General features: G+C 41.3%; 1 protein-coding gene and 1 pseudogene across 2 annotated transcripts in view; one reads left to right on the forward strand and one right to left on the reverse strand.

The window, feature by feature from the left end:
- Window positions 1-23,796, reverse strand: part of SMURF2 (SMAD specific E3 ubiquitin protein ligase 2) — a 125,011-nt gene that overhangs the window by 91,531 nt on the left and 9,684 nt on the right. The window lies entirely within an intron of this gene.
- LOC101046176 (small ribosomal subunit protein eS10 pseudogene) lies at window positions 18,278-18,772 on the forward strand (annotated as a pseudogene).

The following is a 23,796-nucleotide window of genomic DNA, read 5'->3' on the forward strand; positions in this document are numbered from 1 at the left end:
GAATGTTGTGGTAAGGTCAAGACAGAAAGTCTCTGTTTCATCAGTTACAGCACTAGTACCCTCCTTAAGAGCAGCTTCATAAGAGTTCTGGGGAAAGGCTGGGTTAGTGCATAAAGGAAAGGTGAAGGCCATGTGTACTGGCTCATGCTGTAATCCCAGCACTCTGGGAGGCTAAGGCAGGAGGATCACTTGAGCCCAGGAGTTCAATACCAGCCTGGGCAACATAGCAAGATCCCATCTCTACAAAAAACTTTAAAAATTAGCTGGGAGTGGTGGCGCATGCCTGTAGTCCCAGCTATTTGGGTCGAAAGAAAGGGTAGGGTGGAGGGGGGGGGGTGGGTACAGAAAGAGAAAGAAAGAGAGAGAGAGGTGAAAACAAGGATACACATGAGAGTAGACTACCCTATAAAAGTAGACTACTCCTGAAAGGAAGAAATGAAGGAGTTAAAGGAAATGGGCTAAGGAAGGCCTTTAAAGATGTGAGATACATATGGATACTTAAATTCTGAAAGAAGATAAAAAGAGTACTTAATAGGACAAACTTCCAGAGTCCACAGAGAATTAACTAACCTTGACAGATGAGAAACACACCTTGACTGGCCATCTTTGAAAACCCACCCAGCTCCTAAAATCTACTCTCTCAGAACACAAAAGCACTTAAACAACCCCTCCCAAAAAACAAAACATCATGAAGCAAAAAAACAGAATTTGACGTAACCCTAATTCCACTTCTGCCCTCATTTTCACACTTTTTATTGAATGTGAGAAATAGTTACACAATAATAGTCATTGAATGTTTATTACTTCACAGACCTGGTGCTTATATACATTATACGGATTAGCTTATTAAATACCAGAGAGGATCAGCGACATGGGGTCACCCAGTAATGCTGCACTTTGCTATCATATCAAACCATCTATTAACCACTCATCACTCTAGTATTATTCTAAGCCTCTCTTTTTTGGGGGGATAGGGGACAGAGTCTCACTCGCCCAGGATGGAGTGCAATAGTATCATCTGGGCTCACTGCAACCTCCATGTCCTGGGTTCAAGCGATTCTCCTGCCTCAGCCTCCCAAGCAGCTGGGATTACAGGCACCCACCACCATGCCCAGCTAATTTTTATATTTTTAGTAGAGACAGGGTTTCACTATGTTGACCAAGCTGGTCTCGAACTCCTGACCTCAAATAATCCACCCACCTTGGCCTCCCAAAGGGCAGAGATTACAGGCATGAGCCACCACCTCTGTTTTTCAAAGGGGCAGGTGGGGGAAAGCAAAGCTATATTTTAATCTCCAGAAGTTTTGACTTGGCACATCAATCACAAATTTCTCCATTAGCTCAGATGTCCGAAGCTAGACTGGCCAAAGTGTCATGTAATCCACACCATATGGTTAATAACTGACCAGGTCCCTACATACTCCTAACATCAACCCTCCCAGGAAATGTGTGCCGATTAAACAAAATGCATCTCCAATTGACATAGTCACGGCAGCTGTGGGAAAGAGACATGGGCAGGAAAAAAACAAAAAACAAAAAACACTTAATTCAAAACACATATGCAGCCTATTTGACCTAAAACCTGGTCTTAAAGGAATTTACAAATGCTTCCTATATCTTTTTTTCAGCTGAAGGGAAACATAAAACAAAAAGTAACCACTTAGGGAAAAAAAGAAACTGTTCAAAGGCCTCCAGTCGGGTCAAGAGACCTAAACAATTTAGGAAGACCTTGTAACACAGAGCTTAGAAACATGAATAAAACACATCTGGTTTCAAATTCCAGCTTCCCACACTTAAGAGGACTGTAAGCCCTCAGACAAATGACTTAACGTCTCTGAGATCAATGTTTTCTGATGACAGTATGATGATAATATTTGTACTCACCTACTTCACCTTATTTTGAGGATTAAGTGAGATGACTTAGGTAAAGAGTTTCTTAAAACTTTGCAAATAGGGATACATAGCATTTACTGTTATAACAGAAAGTAGAGGCTGGTGTGGTGGCTCAACTCTGTAATCCCAGTCATTACAGCCAAGTCTATAATCCCTGCCTTTGGGAGGCCAAGGCAGGTAGATAGCATGAGCCCAGAAGTTCAAGACCAGCGCCTGGGCAACCTGGTGAGAACCCATCTCTACAAAAATTAACCAGGCATGGTGGCACGGACCTGTAGTCTCAGCTACTCAGGAGGCTGAAGTAGGAGGATGGCCTGAGCCCAGGAGGCCGAGGCTGCAGTGAGCTATGATCACACCACTGCACTCCAGCCTGAGTGACATAGCAAGATCCTGTTTTGTTCTGTTTAAAAAAATAAAAAAAATCTCTATATCCAGGTATTGGGAGTCAATCAGGGTCTCTCAAAATCAAATATAGGAAAGAACAACTTCAAAGAGAAAGCAGAGTATACAGGCCGGGCACGGTGGCTCAAGCCTGTAATCCCAGCACTTTTGGAGGCCGAGGCGGGTGGATCACGAGGTCAAGAGATTGAGACCATCCTGGTCAACATGGTGAAACGCCGTCTCTACTAAAAATACAAAACATTAGCTGGGCATGGTGGCGCGTGCCTGTAATCCCAGCCACTCAGGAGGCTGAGGCAGGAGAATTGCCTGAACCCAGGAGGCGGAGGTTGCCGTGAGCCGAGATTGCGCCATTGCACTCCAGCCTGAGTAACAAGAGCGAAACTCCGTCTCAAAATAAATAAATAAATAAATAAAAATAAAAAAATAAAAAAATAAAGAAAGCAGAGTATAAAAACAAAAACAGAGAAAGAATACTCCCTTTACACTGAACTCTCCGTATCCACCCCAGTATCATTCTATCCCAGGTGAAAACGTTTATTAGCTGGGTAAAAGTAATAAATATTTACATAAATTCCTTTACTATTTATAATATATTACGAATAACCATTAACTGTGTTATATTCACTTTGTTGCAAGTTTAAATTCCAGGATTCAACTAGCATCACTGGTTTGTTGTTCACGTAACATGAATTATCTAATTGATTAAAGACATTAGAGAATCTGTAAAATTCTAGTCCCTACAATTCTGAGCTTTCAATAATACGCTGAAAACACCAAACAACTTTCAATTCTGAACTTTAGAGGTAACTTACAAACAAAGGCAACTACCAAAAGGTTAGCCCCGTGCCCCCCTAAAAAAATTTTGTGAAGTTTTATACTCTCCATACAAAGCTACTGTAAAAAAAACCATAAAATTTAAATAGGCCAGGCACAGTGACTCACGCTTATAATCCCAGCACTTTGGGAAGCCTAGGCGGGCAGATCACTTGAGGTCAGAAGCTTGAGACCAGCCTGACCAACATGGCAAAACCCGTTTCTACTAAAAATTCAAAAATTAGCTGGATGTGGTGGTGGGGGCCTGTAATCCCAGCTACTTCAGAGGCTGAGGCATGAAAATTGCTTGAAGGTGAAGGTTGCAGTGAGCTGAGATCCCACCACTGTACTCCAGCCTGGGTGAGTCTGTCTCAAACAAAAAACAAAAACAAACAAAAGAATAACTGGCTGCTAGTGTTCTTGGAGCTAAGCAGTACAAAAGAGGTGGGCATTTCACCATTTAAAGATGTAGCCAATCCCCTCAGTTTCAGGTGGGCATTCCTATACCACCTTCCACAGCACCAGGTATTCCTGGGTCTGCAGACACCTTGGCTTTCTCCACAAGATAAATTTTGACTTTTGTGAGGCTGGGGGAAGAACACTCATCTGCCTGCCTAGGATGAGACATGTATAGAACTTTTCACAGACTTTAAACCATTTCCTGCTTTCAGCTTCACATCTTGCCTGTACCCTCAGAGATACCTGGAAACTTCAATGCCTGAATCTTTCTAGATATATGGCTAGAATCATGCAAGGGATTGGTATCCGCCTCTGCAGATATTTTATATTCCATTTTCTCAGCTAGTTAATCTACTCCAACCACCTTCCATTTCCCTGAAATTTTTTGACACCACTTATTTGCTGTCTCCTGTTCTTTCTGCTCTTGCAGATTTATACTGTTTTTATTCCCTTACTTGCTGTGCCTGGGGCTTAGGGACAGAGCAGAAATAAACATGTCTGTTCAATTCAAGCTTGAATTTTCATGCTTAAAAAGAAGACATCGTCCTTGAATAGTTTTTATCTGATGCTAATATACATCCTGGGTGCATTCATATTTCATGAAGCCTGAAGTTTACAGAGTTTGGAGGCTCCACTTTATGAGCACAGAACTGGGTATGATGGCCAACATTCAATTTAGAATGAGAAAATAAATTATAAACCTTAACAAACTGGCAAAAGCCACACACACCATAGCCTAGAAAAATAATAATATTTGTTATGACAGTTTTTTTCAGTTTGTTTCCAGATAAAAGTCACATAAGGCCAAGCATGGTGGCATGGTGGCTCATACCTGTAATCTCAGCACTTTGGGAGGCAGAAGTGAGTGCATCGCTTGAGGTAGGGAAGTTCAAGACCAGCCTGGCCAACATGGTGAAACCCCATCTCTATTAAAAATACAAAAATTGGCCAGGCGCAGTGGTTCACACCTGTAATCCCAGCACTTTGGGAGGCGGAGGCGGGTGGATCACGAGGTCAAGAGATCGAGACCATCCTGGTCAACATGGTGAAACCCCGTCTCTACTAAAAATACAAAAATTAGCTGGGCATGGTGGCGCGTGCCTGTAGTCCCAGCTACTCAGGAGGCTGAGGCAGAATTGCCTGAACCCAGGAGGCGGAGGTTGCGGTGAGCCGAGATCGTGCCATTGCACTCCAGCCTGGGCAACAAGAGTGAAACTCCGTCTCAAAAAAAAAAAAAAAAAATTAGCTAGGCATGGTGGTACACACCCATAATCCCAGCTACTCAGGAGGCTGAGGCACGAGAATTGCTTGAACCAGGGAGGCGAAGGTTACAGTAAGCCAAGTTACACCACTGCACTCTGGCCTGGGTGACACAGTGAGAAAAGGTCTCAAAATAAATAAATAAATAAATAAATAAAAGTCACATGACATGAAAATCACCATGTTAAACTGTATAATTCAGTAATTTTTAGCACAGTCACAGTGCTGTACAACTATCACCAATATCTAATTCCAGAACGCTTCCATCACCCCAAAAAAACCCCATACATGTTAGCAGTCACTTCCCATTCTCCCTCCTCCTGTCCACTAGCAACCCCAGAATCTACTTTCTGCCTCTCTATGGATCTGCCAAGTGGAGTTATACAATATGGCATTTTGTCTGGCTTCTTTCACTTAACCTCATTTTTTGAGCTTATCATACTTACAGCATACATCATCAGCACTTTATTCTCTTTTATGGCTGAATAATATTCCATTGTATAGAAATGCCATATTTTTTTTATCCATTCAGTTGACAGACATCTGAGGTGTTTCCACCCAACTATTTTGGCTATTACAAATAATGCTACTATGCACAAGATTTTGTGTCAACATGTTTTCAGTTCTCTTATGTATATACACCTAGGAATGGAATTGCTGAGTCATACAGTAACTATGTTTAACTTTTCAAAAAACTGCCAAATTGTTTCACACAATGGTTGAACTATTTACATTCTCACCAATAATGTATGAGGGTTCCAATTTCTCCACATCCTTGCTAACATTTTTTATTTTCCCATTATTATAACCCTTCTAGTGGGCGTGAAGTGGTATCCCATTGTGGTTTTCATTTTCATCTCCCTAATGATTCATGATATTGGGCATTTTTTCACGTGCTTTTTGGCCACTGATACATCTTCTTTGGAGAACTGCCTATTCAAACCCATTGCCCTTTTTTTTTTTTTTTTTTTTTTTGAGATGTGGTCTCATTATGTTCCCCAGGCTGTCCTCAAGGGATCCTCCCACCTCAGCCTCTTAAGTAGCTGAGATTATAGGCATATGCCAACACACCTGGCTAGCTGCCTATTTTTAAACTGGATTGTTTGTCCATTTATTTTTGAGTTTTAAGAGTTCCATGGCCAGGTGCAGTGGCTCACGCCTGTAATCCCAGCACTTTAGGTGGCCAAGACAGGTGGATCACCTGAGGTCAGTTCAAAACCAGCCTGGCCAACATGGTGAAGCCCCATCTCTACTAAAAATACAAAAATCAGGCCAAGCCCTGTGGCTCACGCCTATAATTCCAGCACTTTGAGAGGCCGAGGAGGGTGGATCACTTGCAGTCAGAAGTTCAAGACCAACCAGGCCAATATGGTGAAACCCTATCTCTACCAAAAATATAAACATTAGCCAGGCGTCGTGGCACATGTCTGTAATCCCAGCTACTCAGGAGGCTAAGACAGAAGAATCGCTTGAACTCAGGAGGTAGAAGTTGTAGTGAGCCGAGACTGCGTGCCACTGCATTCCAGCCTGGACAACAGGGTGAGATCTGTCTCAAAAAAATTTAGCCGGGCATGGTGGCGTGCACCTGTAGTCCCAGCTACCCAGGAGGCTGAGGCAGGAGAATCACCTGAACCCAGGAGGCAAAGGTTGCAGTGAGTTGAGAATGTGCCACTGCACTCCTGCCTGGGTAACAGAGCAAGACTGTCCCCCCACTACAAAAAAAAAAAAAAGAGTTCTTTATATATTCTGTATACTATCCTGTATAGTAGACCCTTATGAGGTATGATTTACAAATATCTTCTCCCATTCTATGAATTATCTTTTAACTTTCTTGTTAGTGTCCTTTTGGACACAGAGGTTTTTAATTCTGACAGAGTCTAGGCTGGATGCAGTGGCTAATAACTGTAATCCTGCCACTTTGGCAGGCCGAGACAGGAGATCTCTTGAGCTCAAGAGTTTGAGACCAGTCTGGGCACTATAGTGAGACCTCATCTTTACAAAAATAAGAAAGATTTTTTTTTTTTAATTGACAGAATCCAAAGTCTTGTGTTTCTATCTAAGGTTTTTTTCTGAGACCAAGTCTTGCTCTGTTGCCCAGGCTGGAGTGCAGTGGCACGGTCTCAGCTCACTGCAATCTCTGCCTCCCAGTTTCAAGCAATTCTCCTGCCTCAGCCTCCCAAGTAGGTGAGATTAGAGGCACCCGCCATTGCCACTAGCTAATTTTTGTATTTTTAGTAGAAATGTGGTTTCATCATGTTGGCCAAACTGTTCTTGAACTCCTGGCCTCAAACAATCCACCCTCTCAACCTCCCAAAGTGCTGAGATTACAGGCATGAGCCACCACACCAAACCATCCAAGAGACTTATGGCTTTCATGGTTACTTTTACTCTTTAATCCATTTTGAGTTAATTTTCATATATGAGGTAGAGGCTCAACTTCATTCTTTTGTATGTGGAAATCCAGTTGGTCCAACACCATTATTTATTTGTTTACTTTTTCTTGAGATAGAGTCTCGCTCTTTTGCCCAGGCTAGAGTGTAATGGTGCGATCTTGCCTCACTGTAACCACTGCCTACCAGGTTCAAGTGATTCTACTGCCTCCACCTGCCCAGTAGCTAGGACCACAAGCATGAAACACCACACCTGGCTAATTTTTGTATTTTTAGTAGAAACGGGGTTTCACCTATTGGCCACGCTGGTCTCGAACTCGTGACCTCAAAGGATCTGCTCATCTCAGCCTCCCAAAGTACTGGGATTACAGGCGTGAGCCACCACCTAGCCCCAAAACCATTTTTTAAAAAGACTAATCTTTCCCCATTTAATGGTTTTTGGACCACTGTCAAAAAAAAAAAAAAACTGACCACAAATGTATGAGTTTATTTTTGAACTTTCAATTCTATTCCATTGATCTATATCTCAATTCTTATACCAGCACCACACTTTCCCTTGAGTTTTTTTTTTTTTCTTTTCTTTTCTGAGAGAGTTTCGCTCTGTCGCCCAGGCTGGAATGCAGGTCTCGATCTCAGCTCACTACAAAGTCCGCCTCCCATGTTCAAACCATTCTCCTGTCTCAGCCTCCTAAGTAGCTAGGATTACAGGCAGACGCCACCAAACCCAGCTAATTTTTCTTATTTTCAGTAGAGACAGAGTTTCACCATATTGGCCAGGCTGGTCTTTAACTCCTGACCTCAAGTGATCCGCCCGCCTCTGCCTCCCAAAACTCTGGGATTAGTCATAAGCCACTGCATCCGGCTCCCAGGAGTTTTGTAATGTTATTTTCTATAGTGATAAATAATTCAGTCCTTCTAGCATAGCTGAACATATTTTTGTTCTTATTGTTGCTCTGTCTCGCTCTGTCACTCGGGCTGGATGGAGTGCAGTGGTGCAATCTTGGCTCACTACAACCTCTGCCTCCTGGATTCAACTAATTCTTGTACCTCAGCCTTCAAGTAGCTGGGATTACAGGTGCCCACCACCATGCCAAGCTAGTTTTTGTGTTTATAGTAGAGACAGTGTTTCATGCTGGTCAGGCTGGTCTTGAACTCCTGATCTCAGGTGATCAGCCCACCTCGGCTCGGCCCCCAAAGTGCTGAGATTACACGTGTGAGCCACCGCACCCAAAAAAATTGGCGCGGTTTTTGTAATTTTATTAGAGACATGGTTTCATCATGTTGGACAGGCTGGTCTCAAACTCCTGACGTCAAGTAATCTATCTGCCTGCCTCGGTCTCCCAAAGTGCAGGGATTACAAGTATAAACTACCACACCCAGCCTGTTGTTGTTATTATTGACAACTTAGGAAAGTTTTCTTTTAGCACAGGGCCATTGCCAGTAATGTTATATAAACTTTTAGGACTATGGTCAAACCTGGGAAAATTATTAAAAAGTTTCTTTCATATGAAGCTATAAAATTTTAAAGAATTTTCCCCAGACTGGTTTTTGGCATCAAATCTTGTTTTTCCTCTATTAACCACGCACTTTGGGTGCCAGATGCTATAGGACACGTTCATATTGCTAAATCACCTCTAGCTTTGCAGGTTTATGTCACCATGCCACATGAGTTAGCACAACAGACAGAATATTCCTAGAAACTATCTTCATACTGGGATGGCTAGTAATACCCTGACTGTAGACAAAGAGACTGTGAACCACATAAACATATCCTGCTAAAATCCAACTAAATATATCTTCAAGTCAATTTCCCCATAGCCAGACCCCAAAAGTGCCCACAGCCATTCCAATGCCACCCAACGTAAGGAAAAGCGGAACAAAGGGGAAGTCGGGTAAAAAGACAGCTTTCTTAGCTGACTGTGGTTTAGATTAACTTACATTTGCAAATTCTTCAAAAATACGTGACCACATACTGGCAAAGTTCTGTTTCTTGATCTGGGTGCTGGTTATATATGTGCTTTCAGCTTGTGAAAAATCTTAAACTACACACTTAAAATCTTTGCACTTTTCTTATTCATTTATTATATACCAATGAAACTTTTTTTTTTTTTTTTTTTTTGAGACGGAGTTTCGCTCGTTACCCAGGCTGGAGTGCAATGGCGTGATCTTGGCTCACCACAACCTCCACCTCCTGGGTTCAGGCAATTCTCCTGCCTCAGCCTCCTGAGTAGCTGGGATTACAGGCACGCACCACCATGCCCAGCTAATTTTTGTATTTTTAGTAGAGACGGGGTTTCACCATGTTGACCAGGATGATCTCGATCTCTTGACCTCGTGATCCACCGCCTCGGCCTCCCAAAGTGCTGGGATTACAGGCTTGTGCCACCGCGCCCAGCCGAAACTTTTTTTTAAATAACCAGGTGAACACATTGCTAGGGTCCCTCCCAGATCCTCAGATTAGGTCTTGAAAATTAAGCTTCAGGCTGGGCATGGTGGGTCACACCTGTAATCCCAGCACTTTGGGAGGCTGAGGCAGGTGAATCACTTGAGGTCAGGAGTTCAAGACCAGCCTGGCCAATGTGGCAAAACCCCGTCTCCACGAAAAATACAAAAATTAGCCAGGCCTGTTGGTGCACATCTGTAATCCCAGCTACTTGAGAGGCTGAGGCAGAAGAATTACTTGAACCCAGGAGGCGACGGTTGCAGTAGGCCAAGATCACGAGACTGCACTCCAGTCTGAGTGACAGACTCATCTCAAAAAAGTGAAAAGAAAATCAAGCTTCATTAGTTTCAAAGAGGTAATAGCAAACTGGATATCACAAGATGTCTAATACCAACTATACCAACTATACCAACTATATCACAAGATGTCTAATACCAACTATACCATGAACTACCCATAGGACTTGGAGAAGACACATATACCTCCTCAAGCAATTTTCTCATCTAAAATGGGAAAGTTTAAGTTAGACAGTAAACTCTAAGACCTCTTTCCAGCAGTCATTTAAGAAATACTTCCCAAGTACCTCCTTAGTATTTAGCATTACATTAGGTAAATGAAACACGCACACAATCCCTGCCCTGAAGGCACTCCTCATCTAGTAGGGATTACAAAACAATGAGCAGCATTAGGTAAAAACTAATCTGAAATCTGAATAAATATGGATTTTAGTTAATAAGAGTGTACCGATATTGGTTCCTTAATTATAACAAATGTAACATACTAATGTAAGACATTCGTTAATAGGGAAAACTGGTTGTGGAAATACAGGACTCTACGCTGTCTTCAGATTTAGAGATCTTTAGATTTACAGATTTTTCTGTAAATCTAAAACTATTCTAAAATCAAAAGTTTATTCTTAAAAAGATAATAAACAGGCAAATAAGTGAATACTCAAATTGTGTTCAGTCCTCTGAAGTTAATAGGATATTATAGACGTAGCATAATGAGAGGAGAGACTACTTTAGACAAACTAGTTAGGAACTCTTTGAGATATTATAACTGACACAGAAAAATAAGAAGCAACAAGAGAAAGAAAATTCCTTCAAAATAAAGAATATATATAAAGGCCCTGAGGTGGAAAAGAGATTGGCCTTTTCAAGAAATTAAAAGAAAATCCATGTGACTAACACATAATGAGCAAAGGAAGGCCCAGTCAATGGAGCCAGATTATACAAGGTCTTGGATAGTCTCTATTTCATTCTAAGTATAATGGAAAGACACTAGAGGAAGCAAGGAAGTAAAATCAGCCAATTCCCTTTTTTCTTTTTTTTAAATTTTTTTACTTTATTTTACTACACTTGATCTTAGCCAAAATACTTTTTTCTTTTTTAATTCATGAAGCTACTCTGTGGAGAATGAATTGTAGATGGTTAAAAAAAAAAAAAACGAGGCTGGGGGTGGGGGCTCACACCTGTAATCCCACCACTTTGAGAGGCTGAAACGGGCAGATCACGAGGTCAGGAGATTGAGACCATACTGGCCAACATGGTGAAACCCCATCTCTACTAAAAACACAAAAATTAGTTTGGTGTGTTGGTGCATGCCTGTAATCCCAGCTACTCAGGAGGCTGACACAGAAGAATCACTTGAACAAGGGAGTCGGAAGCTGCAGTGAGCTGAGACAGTGCCACAGCACTCTAGCCTGGCGACAGAGTGAGACTCCGTCTGAAAAATAGGGGAATGCTAGCATTCTTTTATTCTTAAACTTGAATTACAATATTTTTTCAATACAAAAATCATTCCAGAGAAATCAAGAATTAAATTCACATATTTATATGAATTATTCAGATAGTGTCAGCGTTCTTTTTACCAATCTGCTTCTCTATGACCTTTTTAATCCTTTACCAACATATTTATGGATTTTATACTTTAATAAGCTATCATTACTCTTCTAGAGGCTGTTGAAAATTTGTATGCCTTTTGTTAAGTGCTCCATAATAAAATTCCTGGAAATTTAAAGGTAGAACACAAAACAAATTACAAAAGCTGAAAATCTGTATCTATAAGATTAATATACCAAAGAATATATAGTCCAATTAAAAAAAAACAAAAAAACAAAAAGTAGCAGCACCTGCTGCCAGTGCCACCACCTGTGACCATTTTTTTTTCTTCTTCTGTTCCTCAGCTGGAAGACAATTTTTTAAATGGCTGCAAATTCTTTGAAAATTCTTCCATCAAGAGACAGGAGTTTATGTTCCCTCTTGTTGAATCCAGAATAGCCTGTAACTAACCTGTTTTGTGACCAGTAAAATGCAGCAAGGACTTCCCAGGCTAAGTCAGAAAAGGAGATGTAACTTTCACTTTGTTCCCTGGACAATTCCTGCTGGTGCCCTGAGCCAGTCTTGTTATCAGTGTAGCTGTCCTGAAGCTGCCATAAACCAGCCCATGTAACCACATGGAGGCTCTGACATGACCGGAAGCGAGAGAGATATCAAGCCAGCCCCCAGCTATCCCAGTTCCAGCCACCATCTAAATAAACACACAACAGACTCTGGGCCAAAATGACCCAACTGAGCCCCTTCTCAAATCCCTGACCCAAAGAAATCATGAGATAATAAAATTAGGGTATTTTTTGGGAGAGGGGGGCCTCTAAGTTTTATAGTCTTTGTGTGTGTGTGTGCTATGATCGCACCTGTGAACAGTTACTATACATCATCAGCCTGGGCAACATAGTAAGACCTCGTTCCTGAAAATAATAATAATTAAGAAAAAATAGAAAAGTGGGCAGGAAGACCAGGAGGGGAATAATTGTATGTGCATGTCTTTTTTTTTTTTTTTTTTTTTGAGACAGAGTCTCATTTTGTTGCCACACTGGAGTCCAGGCTGGATCTCAGCTCACTGCAACCTCCGCCTCCCAGGTTCAAGTGATTCTCCTGCCTCAGCCTTCCGAGTAGCTGGGACTACAGACGCACACCGCCATGCCTGGCTAATTTTTTGTATTTTAGTAGAGACAGGGTTTCACTGTGTTACCCTGGCTGGTCTCAAACTCCCGAATTCAGGCAATCCACCCACCTCGGCCTCCCAAAGTGCTGAGATTACAGGCATGAGCCGCCGAGCCCACCTGCATGTCCTTTTTTTTTTTTTTTTTTTTTTAACTTTTTCTTATTTAGCCTTTATTTATTTATTTTTTTTAAATTCAAGACAGGGTATGGCTGCATTGCCAGGCTAGTCTCAAACTCCTGGGCTTAAATAATCCTCCCACCACAGCCTTCTGAGTAGCTGGGATTACAGACATATGCCACCATACTCAGTTGAAAATGCATCTCTTAATGAGATGGATGGAGTTTTCTTACTTTCGACTAATGTTTCTATCAATGAGTATTACTTGTTGCTGGAATGAGTCAGGGTATAACATAAATTCTATTACCATTTTTCATTTCATAAATATAAACGCAAAGAAAACCTATTCACATAAATAAGTAGACAAGAATGAAAAGAATTTTGTTATAGCAATGCCATTAATTCTTACAGTTAAATGCCAGAAAAATTACCAAGATCTGTAATTTTTAAAAATTTTCTGGGAAATAATAGCATTTAACTTCACTGTATCTTATAATTTTATAATTTTTTTTAGACAAGTCTAGCTCTGTTGCCTAGGCTGAAGCGCAGTGGCGTGATCTCAGCTCACTGCAACCTCCATCTCCACATTCAAACAATTCTCATGCCTCAGCTCCCAAGTAGCTGGGATTACAGGCGTGCACACCATGCCCAACTAATTTTTGTATTTTTAGTAGAGACAGGGTTTCACCACGTTGGCCAGGCAGGTCTCGAACTCCTAACCTCAAGTGATCCACCCGCCTCAGCCTCCCAAAGTGCTGGGATTACAGGCAAGAGCCACTGGAATTTTGTTTGCTTGTTTGTTTTAATCGAGACAAGGTCTGGCTCTATCACCCAGGCTGGAGTGCAGTGGCACAATCTCCGCTCATTGCAACCTCTGCCTGCTGGGCTCAAGCCATCCTCCCGCCTCAGCCTCCCAAGTACTTGGCACTACAGGTATGCATCACACACCAGGCTAATTTTTGTAGTTTTCGTAGAGACAGCTTCACCATGTTGCCCAGACTGGTCTTGAATTCATGATCTCAAATGATCCACCCGCCTCAGCCTCCCAAAGTACTGGGATTAAAGGCATGAGCCACCACGCCTGGAACTACAAAAATTATTTTTAATGGTGAGCTAAAAACTTGATCAAGTCCTTCAATTTTGTTGCAAATTAAACAATGGAATCTACCTGATGTGTGAAAAAATGCTACCCAGTCACTGATATCCCTGCCTTATCACCAACATTCTGATTTGCCTCTCCAGTGGTGTGGAAGGTCTCTCACCACAATGTACTATTCGAAATGGCTGGTCAATGTGCCTTTCTTCGTAAAGCGGAAGGTAGAAAATATGAAAGACAGATCAACTTTAGAATCTAGAAAGCCCCCTTAGAAATACCTATGGGCTTTCATTCCTTTTTTTTTTTTTTTCTAAGACCAAGTCACCCTCTGTTGCCCAGGCTGGAGCAGAATGTCGCGATCTTGGCTCACTACATCTGCCTCCCAGATTCAAGCGATTCTCCTGCCTCAGCCTCCCGAGTACTGGGACTACAAGCATGTGCTACCACACCCAGCTAATTTGTGTATTTTTAGTGGAGATGGGGTTTCACCATGTTGGCCAGGAATGTCTCAATCTCTTGACCTCGTGATCTGCCTGCCTCGGCCTCCCAAAGTGCTGGGATTACAGGCATGATCCTGTAGGCTTTCTTTCTTTCATTTTACCCTCATTGCATACAGCACTAACTCTAGGATTGACTGTGGTTATTTTATCCATCAAGTCTTGTCTGGTTACACTGCAAGTTCCCTGAAAGCAAGACAAAGATCTTAACCTCCTCTTAAAACTCTAGAGACTAGAGTCTATACCTCAGTGTTAGATGCATGTAAGAATCCCAGAAAGTTTATTGAATGAATATGTAAATATGAGCATATTTCATCACTTTCTGGTCAGAAAAAAACACAATTGGGGTTAACTAAGATGGAAATCACACTAAAACAACAACAAAAAAAAATCAGAAGAAATTGGGAAATAGAAAATTAAAATATATGAAGCTTCAAATTTTACCACAGTGAACTTTTGGTACCTCTATCCTCATTTCTAAAGAACTGGAATAGATGCCAGGCGCAGGTAGCTCACACCTGTAATCCCAGCACTCTGGGAGGCCGGGGAAGGCAATCTCTGAGGTCAGGCATTCAAGACCAGCCTGGCCAACACGGTGAAACCTCGTCTCTACTAAAAGTACAAATATTAACTGAGTGTGGTGATAGGCACCTGTAATCCCAGCTACTCGGGAGGCTGAGGCAAGAGAATCGCTTGAACCCCAGAGGGGGAGGTTATAGTGAGCCAAGATCACACCATTGCACTCCAGGCCAGGTGACAGAGGGAGATTTGGTCTAAAAAAAAAAAATTTAGAGAACAAATCTTTTTTCATCAAATAAAAGGTGCTCATTTCATTTTCACTGGTCCAGAATACCTACAAAAATACCTTGGCAGGCACAATGACTCCCATCTGTAATCCCAGCTATAAGGGAGGCTGAGATGAGAAGACTGCTTGAATTCCAGAGTTCAAGACCATCCTGGGCAATACAGTGAGATCCAGTCCTTAAATTTTATTTTCTTAATTAGCTGGACACAGTGGTGAGTGCTCATTGTCCTAGCTACTCAGGAGGCTGAGGCACGAAGACTGCTTGAGCCTAGGAATTCCAGGCCATAAGTGAGCTACAATCATGACACTGCACTCCAGCCTGGGCAACACAGTGAGACTCTATCTTAAAAAATAAAAAATAAAAACAAAAATAAACAGAATCTCAATAGTAATTAAATGAGACAATAAATAAGAATACTTTAAAACCACAGAGCTCTGAAAATAATGTTAAATTATCTTCCTAACATTGACAGACTACTTACATGTGACTTTTCTTAGGTGATACTCCAGAAACAGATTTTATTCCAGTGAATATTAGTGATCTTCATTTTGCTAAGAAATTTATGTAGAGTGTGGTAAAACAGTTCTATCCATCAAGTCAAATACTGACAAATGAGTACTTCACTCCTGTATCTTTATAACTTAATGTTGTTGAAATTACTAAGCTATAAATGTTAGTTAATTCGGTAATGACATAATAGAGATCTTAAGCTTCAAATGAGGTCCTTAAGATCATGAAAGCCTTTTTTCAATTTTATCATTCTTTAATTCCCAAGTGTCTCACACATGTAACTCCAGCACTCTGGGAGGTCAAGATGGAAGAACTATTTGAAGCCATGGGTTTGAGACCAGCCTGGGAAACAATGTAAGACTCCATTTCTACAAAAAATTTAAAAATTGGCTGGGCGCGGTGGCTCAAGCCTGTAATCCCAGCACTTTGGGAGGCCGAGGCGGGTGGATCACGAGGTCAAGAGATCGAGACCATCCTGGTCAACATGGTGAAACCCCGTCTCTACTAAAAATACTAAAAATTAGCTGGGCATGGTGGCGTGTGCCTGTAATCCCAGCTACTCAGGAGGCTGACGTAGGAGAATTGCCTGAACCCAGGAGGCGGAGGTTGCGGTGAGCCGAGATCGCGCCATTGCACTCCAGCTTGGGTAACAAGAGCGAAACTCCATCTCAAAAAAAAAAAAAAAAAAAAAAAAATTTAAAAATTACCCCAGCATCATGGCATATACCTATAGTCTTAACTATTCAGGAGACTGAGGCAGGAGGATCACTTGAACTCAGGTGGTCAAAACTGTAGCGAACCATAAGCCTAAGTGACAGAGTGAGACCCTGTTTCAAACACACACACACACACACACACACACACACACAATTTATTGAAGTACTACATATCCAATACTATGTTAGAAATAGTATTTTTAATGTATCAAATATCATTTTACTTTTCTTTAACTTAAACATTGTTTTTATCCTTCTTTCTTTACAAAATTCCCTAAGATCAACTGTAAAAAAGTTCTATCAACCTCATTTACGGTATTAGATTCATATAATTCTGAATAATCTTAACAACCAATCAGTGTTTTCTTCTTCACTGGAGGAAGAAACTTATATGTAAAGCCTGATGACACAAGATTACACAAAAATAAAAGTAGAATAGTTAACTACTACTGTTTGCAACTCTATCTATTCCTACAACATGTAGCATTTAAAGTTTACATAAGAAAGCTCACACTAAAGTATGATTTTTCATTAGTTGTTGGAGTCAAATTTTCATAGTTTCCAATCCTTCAACACCATTTATTCCAAGTACATTCATTTAGACTTTGGGTTTCAGTTCTACAGCTTTTTACATACCTTTGGTATCTATCAGTGCAGAAATACCCCCATCTACTGGCAAGAGGTGACGCTACAGGCTACTTTTGAAAGTGCCAGCATGCTACAGGGAAATTTACTGAGTCATAAAGACTGCACCAAACAGCTCCCCTATCTACAACCCTACTCCCCAAATCCTGAGCCATCCAAACTATTCCCCAGAGCTCTTCTACTTCTGACCAAAAATTGGGGGATGGAAAGAACAGAGAAGTACAGTTAATTGGTTGAATGTCTGCCATATTAAGATAAAAATTGTTTTTTTAAATTAATTAATTTATTTTTTTTTGAGACGGAGTTTTGCTCTTTTTACCCAGGCTGGAGTGCAATGGCGCGGTCTCGGCTCACTGCAACCTCCGCCTCCTGGGTTCAGGCAATTCTCCTGCCTCAGCCTCCCGAGTAGCTGGGACTACAGGCACTCACCACCATGCCCAGCTAATTTTTGTATTTTTAGTAGAGAAAAGGTTTCACCATGTTGACCAGGATGGTCTCGATCTCTTGACCTCGTGATCCACCTGCCTCGGCCTCCCAAAGTGCTGGGATTATAGGCGTGAGCCACTGCGCCCGGCCAAAAATTGTTTATAAAAATATAAATATATATTTTAATATTTAAAATATTAAGGCTGGGTGCAGTGGCCATGCCTGTAATTCCAGCACTTTGGGAGGCTAGGACAGGTGGATCACTTAAGATCAGGAGTTTTAGAAACAGCCTGGCTAAACATGTTGAAACCCTGTCTCTACTAAAAATACAAAAAATTAGCCAGGCATGGTGGGTGTATGCCTGTGGTCCCAGCTACTGGGAAGACTGAGGCAGGAGAACTGCTTGAACCAGGGAGACAGAGGTTGCAGTGAGCTGAGAATGCACCATTGCACTCTGTTGCACTCCAGCCTGGGCAACAGAGCAAGACTCCCTCTCAAAAATAAAATACTGAAATACATGAATACTTCATGATATGTTTATACTCCAAAGTATACAAGACATTTATGTCTTTTTTTTCCCCCTCCCTAGTTAGGATTTCAATCCAAAATGCTTACTTTAAAAGACATGTATCATTTAATACATATATTAATCATGATTAATGTCGTACCTACTATAAAACATCATTGGCTTTGACCAACTTCTTTAAAACAAAATCTGTGGTCAAAAATGACAAAGAATGTTTACATAAAACTGTACACCTTGACTTTCCAGCCCCAGCCCTGGACCCTACAGCCGCTGAGATGTTGATGCCTATGAAGAACCAGATTGCCATTTATGAGCTCCTTTTTAAGGAGGGAGTCATGGTGGCCAAGAAGGATGTCCACACGCCTAAGCACCCGGAGCTAGCAGACAAGAACGTGCCCAACCTTCATGTCATGAAGGCCATGCAGTCTCTCAAGTCCTGAGGTTACGTGAAGAACAGTGTGCCTGGAGACATTTCTACTGGTACCCTACCAATGAGGGTATCCAGTATCTCCATGATTACCTCCATCTGCCCCCAGAGATTGTGCCTGCCACCCTGCGCCGCAGCCATCCAGAGATAGGCAGGCCTCAGCCTAAAGGTCCAGAAGGCAAGCGACCTGCAAGACTCACAAGAGGGGAAGACGAAAGAGATACCTAGACAGAGTGCTGTGCCACCTGGTGCCGACAAGAAAGCCAAGTCTGGGGCTGGGTCAGCAACCGAATTCTAGTTTAGAGGTGGATTTGGTCATGGACATGGTCAGCCACCTCAGTAAAATTGGAGAGGATTACTTTGCACTGAATAAACTTACAGCCAAAAAAACTTTAAAAAAAAAACTTTACAACTTTAAAAGTATCTTTCATATACATTATTCCACCATATTCCTAAAATAAATAAGACTGCCTTGTTTTTTTTCCAGACCATGTCTCGCTGTGTTGCCCAGGCTGGTCTCACTCTTGTGCTCAAGAGATCCTCCAGTCTCAGCCTCCTGACAGCTGGGATTACAGGCACACACACCATCACACTTGGGCTTTTAAAAATTTTTTTCTCCACACCTGGTCTAAACACTGTCATCTTAAACATGTATTTATAACTAAAGGCACAAGCACAGAGAAAATACATGATTCACTTAGATACACAAAGCTTATAGGTGGCATAACTAGGATATGAACCCAAATTTTCTAACCCCAAATTCTATACTCTCTACAACATTCTGACTGCCTCTCACAAAATTACCAAGTATGGTCAGGCATGGTGGCTCAACACCTGTAATCCTGGCACTTTGGGAGGCCAAGGCAGGCAGATCACTTGAGTTCAGGAGTTCAAGATCAGCCTGACAAACATGGTGAAAACCATGTCTCTATTAAAAATACAAAATTAGAGAACAGACACAGTGGCTCACTCCTGTAATCCCAGCACTTCGGGAGGCCGAGGTGGGCGAATCACAAGGTCAGGAGTTCTAGACCAGCCTGGCTAACACAGTGAAACCCCATCTCTGCTAAAAATACAAAAATTTAGCTGGGTGTGGTGGCACATGCCTATAATCCTAGCTGCTCAGAAGGCTGAGGCGGGAGAATCACTTGAATCCGGGAGGTGGAGGTTGCAGTGAGCTGAGATCATGCCACTGCACGCCAGCCGGGCTGCAGTGTAAGACTCCATCTCAAAAAAAAAAAAAAATTAGCCATGTGTAGTGGCAGGCACCTGTAATCCCAGCTACTGGGGAAGCCGAGGCAGAAGAATCACTTGAACCCAGGAGGCAGAGGTTGCAGTGAGCTGAGATCACGCCACTGCACTCCAGACTGGGCAACAGAATGCTACAGTCTCAAAAAAAAAAAAAAAAAAAAAAAATTACCAAGTATATCTTACACAGAAAATAATATCTCCATTATGGATTTCTGCTTTGTGACAGTACCTAGAAATGCATGGTCATTTTTTTAAAATCTGCTTATATTTTAATAAAAGTTTCTTCCTTTCGCCTTGTGGAAAAACTATACACCTAAAATAATGCAAGCAAAAACAGGCCAGGTGCAGCAATGGCTCAGGACTGTAATCCCAGCACTTTGGAAGGCCAAGGCAAGGGATCACTTGAGGCCAGAAGTTCAAGACCATTATGGGCAACCTAGTGAGGCACCATCTCTACAAAAAATAAGGCCAGGCGCGGTGATTCATGCTTGTAATCCCAGCACTTTGGGAGGCCAAGGCGAGTGGATCACAAGGTCAGGAGACTAAGATCATCCTAGCTAACACGGTGAAATCCCGTCTCTACTAAAAATACAAAAAAGTTAGCCGGGCATGGTGGCATGCATGCCTGCAGTTCAGGAGGCTGAGGTAGGAAAATCTCTTGAACCCAGGAGGTGGAGGCTGCAGTGAGCCAAGATCACACCACTGCACTGCAGCCTGGGCAACAGGGTGCGAATCTGTCTCAAGATAAATAAATGAAAAAGCTGCCAGGAGTGGTGGCTCACACCTGTAATCCCAGCACTTTGAGAGGCCGAGGAGGGTGGATCACAAGGTCAGGAGTTCAAGACCAGCCTGGCCAACATAGTGAAACCCCATCTCTACTAAAAATACAAAAATTAGCTGAGTGATGGGGGCCTGGAGTCCCAGGCTACTTGGAAGGCTGAGGCAGAAGAACTGCTTGAACCTGGGCAGAGGTTGCAGTGAGCCAAGATCATGCCACTGCACTCCAGCCTGGGCAACACAGCAAAACTGTCTCAAAAAAAAAAAAAAAATTAGCTGGGCATGGTAGTGCATGTTTGTAGTCCCAGGTATCCAAAATGCTGATGTGAAAGGATCATTTGACCCCAGTTTAAGATTGCAGGGAGCTATGATTGTGCCTCTGCATTGCAGCCTGGATGACAGAGACCCTGTCACAAAAATAATAACACAAGCAAAAACAATAAATATTCCTAATCCCACCCACACTTAACACACCAATCACCTTTCTTCTCTATGATCATATTTTAGATATGTTTATTCTTTATATCCACCTTTTTCCAAAAATTATTTGAGGGGACTGATAGCTAGTAAATGAGCAAACTTTGTTAAATCATGGTTGTCACAATCCTCATCACATCAGTAGGAGATTTAAAAGACTAATAATTTTAAAATGTAAGGTCTGGCCTGGCGAGGTGGCTCACACCTGTAATCCCAGCACTTTGGGAGGCTGAGGTGGGTAGATCATGAGGTCAGGAGTTCGAGATCAGCCTGGCCAACATGGTGAAACGCCATCTCTACTAAAAATACAAAAAATTAGCCAGGTATGGTGGCAGGCACCTGTAATTCCAACTACTCGGGAGGCTGAGGCAAAAGAACTGCTTGAACCCAGGAGGCAGAGGTTATAGTGAGCCAAGATGGCACCACTATACTCTAGCCTGGGCAACAGAGCAAGACCTTGTCACAAAAATAAATAAATCAATAAATAAAATGTAAGGTCCATAAAAGAAATTCTGAACAGAAAACTACAGGGCCCAATCTAGGCTTTTTCTGATTTCTTATATCCCCATTATTGGTACCACATAATAATGTCTGCCACAGATCAAAAATGATAAATACTTATTGGCTGAGCAAATTAAACAATAGCTCCAAAGCATTACAAGATCCTAAATCAAAGACTCAATTTGTTTGAAAGCTGCTTTATTTTAAAGCTATAATAATCAAGATAGCATAACATTATAAAGAATAAACTTAAAGGGCAGAATCATAAAGAAAATAGAAGAGAGTCCAGAATAAAATTATATGTATATTATCAAATGATTTTTTTTTTTTTTTTTTTTTTTGAGACAAAGTTTCGCTCTGTTGTGCAGGTTGGAGTCCAATGGCACGATCTCGGCTCACTGCAACCTCCGCCTCCCTGGTTCAAGCAATTCTCTTGCCTCAGCCTCCTGAATAGCTGGGATTACAGGCGCCCGCCACCACGCCCAGTTAATTTTTGTATTTTTAGTAGAGACAGGGTTTCGCCCCATGTTGGCCAAGCTGGTCTAGAACTCCTGACCTCAAGTGATCTGCCCCCCTCAGCCTCCCAAAGTGCTGGGATTATAGGCATAAGCCACCACACCCAGCCTGTCAACTGATTTTCTACCAAAGTACCAGACAATTCAATGGAGGAAACAAAAGTATTTTCACAAATAGTGCTACAAAAAGGGAAAATCCATATGAAAAAAAAAAATCATGACCCTAAAAATTAACTTGAAAATGGTAAGTTAAAATGTATGAGTTAAAATTGCAACTAATGCAGACGAAAACACAGGAGAAAATCTTTAGAACTCTGGGTTAGAAAAACACTTAGTACTCAAAAACCACCAAGCACAAAAGAAAAAAACTGATAGTTTTCATCAGCATTCAAAACTTCTTCTCTGTGGGACATCTTTTGTGGGGCAGGGGAATGACAGTCCAGAAGAAAATACTTGCAAAGCAGATGTCTCATAGAAGTCTTATATCCAGAATCTATAGAAATCTCAAAACTCTGTAAGAAAACAATCCAATTTTAAAACATGAACAAAATATTTGAATATTCTCCAAAGATTATATGGACAATAAATAAGCCCATTAAAATATGCTTAACACTGCAGGTTATCAAGGAAGTAAACATTAAAGTACAACAAAATATCTGTACCTACCAATTTAGAAAGGCTAAAATCAAAGACAATATCAAATTCTAACTAGGATGGGGAACAACTGAAACTCATACATTGCTGGTAGAAATGCAAAATGGTACAACTTTGAAAAAAAAAATTTTTTTGAGACATTCAAAAAAGCGTGCAGCCTTAACCTCCCAGACCCAATCAATCTTCCCTCAGCTTCTCAAGTAGCTGGTACTACAGGCACAGGCCACCACACCCAATCTGTATTTTTTGTAAAGATGGAGTTTTGCCATGTTGCCCAGGCTGGTCTCAAACTCCCGGGTTCAAGCAATCCGCCCAGCAGATTTTTTAAAAGTTAAAATGCATACTTTCTGTATGATGCAACAATCCCACTCATTTACCCAAGGGCAAGAATAACATGTTCACAAAGAGCCATGTACTCAAATGTTCATAAGCAGCTTTATCCACAATGGCCAAAAACTGGAACAATAAATGTCTGTGGATATTTACAAATGGATAAACAAATTGGTGTACAATGCAATATTCCTCAGGAATGAAAAAGAACAAAGTACTGATACCCAGCATGGGTAGATCTCAAAAGCATTATGCTAAAGTAAAAGAAGCCTTACGCAAAAGATTGCAGACTGTATTATTCCATTTATACAAAATTCTAGAAAAGGCAAAATTATAGTAACAGAAAACAGATCAGTGGTTGACAAGTTCTAGGTATGGAAGAAGACGACTGGCTACGAAGAGGTAAGAGAAAACTTTTTGGGAAAAAACTTTTTGGGAAGAAATAGGAAAAGCACTGCATGATTGCAATCATCCATGTGGTAATTCCCACGTAAAAATGAATCATCAACGTTTATTCAAAAATTTAAACTTCATGCATGCTATCAATTTTTGTACAAAACCAAACCAAACTGTCAATCAAGCTTAAGATTAAATTTTGATACTTTTTAATACAATACCAAATGTGGTTTTTAAAACAGGTAGTCAATGCCATCAGAAGCTATTCTAAAACAGAGTCTGTCTGAAACTATTCTTGTTCAGTAGACTGCTCATATTTTTAAAATTTTTCATAAAATAAACAAAATTTATCAACTTTGTTCAACCACTTATATGTCGGGGAGAAATCCAAGAGAAAAGAAAAAATTTAAGTGTTAACATTTAACTATAACAACTACAAAACATTGATACCTAGAAAAGTAGTATC

Source organism: Saimiri boliviensis, chromosome 17, assembly GCF_048565385.1.
Source record: "Saimiri boliviensis isolate mSaiBol1 chromosome 17, mSaiBol1.pri, whole genome shotgun sequence".
NCBI classification, from domain to species: Eukaryota; Metazoa; Chordata; class Mammalia; order Primates; family Cebidae; genus Saimiri; species Saimiri boliviensis.